General features: G+C 41.5%; 1 pseudogene; it reads left to right on the forward strand.

Moving 5' to 3' along the window:
* The first annotated feature begins 1070 nt into the window (after positions 1-1070).
* Positions 1071-1188, forward strand: LOC124562744 (annotated as a pseudogene).
* Positions 1189-1941: the final 753 nt, after the last annotated feature.

The raw sequence follows: 1941 nt of genomic DNA on the forward strand, positions 1-1941 counted from the left end.
GACCTAAAATTTTTGTTTATTGTACAAAATATAACTTCCCAAGTTCAAGGTTGGTAGTTAATTTTCCAAATTTTGTTGTAAAGACATCATCTAGTAATGTAATTTTCCTTTATTAAATAACATTTTAGTGTGATGCTCATCCTCTACATCTGTATATGATTAGCTGATGTATGTCTGCTTCTTTAACAAAATCAGTTTTGTTAAGCACAACTTGCTTACTATTCCTGACTCTTCGGGAAGTACACAAAACAAAATGTCTCTGTAGATGGATACCTTGCGGTCAGTATAATACTCTGAATGTTTGGTGAATAATGCATATGTCACTGTTGGCGACCACTGTTTGTAGGTTCGACTGGGAGAACTTTGATATGAATCACTGTCTTGGTGCTCCCATACACCATCAGCTCAACCACTGAAAACACAACAGTTGGTTGAATGGTGAGTGAAGACAACTCGCATCAGGCAGACCAGCAAATTTGTGTGCTAGCCAAACCTCATCAGTGTGTAACAATGAAGTCCAAATCACACTCAAGGAGAAAACTATGTAGCACAGCATTGCCATCAATAGGTGCACTGGAGAGCATGCTGTAGATCTTGATTGGTTGACAAGTGAGAGTGGGGCAATCTGCAGCAGCCATTAAATCTGCTGTGGGTGTTTTGCCATGTGAACTGGCACTGGCAAATGTATCCTTCCATCCTGGACCTAGCGAAGTCGCCAGACTTAAGAATAATTGTATGAAGTGACCCATCAATATGTCTGGCCAGATTAAAAAAGTAGAACCACCTGCTTTCTTCCTTGTAGTTTTCACTTCAGTAGGCTAATACTGGATATATGATTTTGAGAGTAATTTCCTTTTAGTGTTTGTGGTTATTGGGGACATGTGTGGAATTAATGGATCACATTTGGTTAGGGCTTCATGTCTCACTGAATTTCTTTGCTTCCTTGATGTTCATATCAAAGAGTAATTCTGACTTCTTTACTTTCTGGCATAGTATCCCAATTAAAATGCAAGGGTGGTGTTACCACCTTAACCTTCTCAACCATTTTCCTCAGATGGGACCTTTTGTAGGCCAATGGCCTTGCCACAGTGGTAACACAGGTTTCCGTCAGATCACCGAAGTTAAGTGCTGCCGGGCTGGGCTAGCACTTGGATGGGTGACCATCTGGTCTGCTAAGCGCTGTTGGCAAGTGGGGTGCACTCAGCCCTTGTGAGGCAAACTGAGGAGCTACACTACCGCTCATTACTTTCAAAACACCCAGTCAATGACATCTAGTTCTCTGTAGATAAGGTCTAATACCATGGGTACAGTTGAGGAAGCAAAGGAATAGTACAACAGTTGTACACGTAATGGTTTTTGTTTGTAGTTATCGAGATACAATAGTATCCAACAAACTATGTTGTGTTCGTAAATGTGATATGTTTGTTTACCTAATTGTCGACGGATGCTGCATTTGGTGCACTTGTGTTGTTCCCTGTAGTGGTGTAATGTCCGCAGTGAATGGCAAGCATTGCTACGATACACAACACGTAGTTCCTGCATGTCAGTTCCTTCGTGACATTGAAGTGTGCACACTGAAGTATGGCTCCACAAGTGGAGATATCCATAGAAAAATGTGCTGCAATTGCAGCACTTCGCGAAGCAGGTTTATCTGTTCACCAAATTGCGAAAAGTGTAGTGTGTCTATAGGGGGAGTGCAACACATCCTCCACTGCCAGAAGACAACGGGTAGCAATAAGGACATACCACGACCAGGACGACCTCGTAAAAGAACTAAAAGTAATGATAAATTTATCAGAATTACCAGTAAGAGAAATAGATTCAAAACAGCGCCCCAGATTTGTGCAGAATTGGTAGAAATGAACACGACAGAAATATCTGTTGCAACAGTAAGGAGGAGACTGAGTGAAGCCTGCTTGAAAGGATGTGTCACAGCAAGAA

The sequence above is a fragment of the Schistocerca americana genome, unplaced genomic scaffold (genome assembly GCF_021461395.2).
Source record: "Schistocerca americana isolate TAMUIC-IGC-003095 unplaced genomic scaffold, iqSchAmer2.1 HiC_scaffold_1174, whole genome shotgun sequence".
NCBI classification, from domain to species: Eukaryota; Metazoa; Arthropoda; class Insecta; order Orthoptera; family Acrididae; genus Schistocerca; species Schistocerca americana.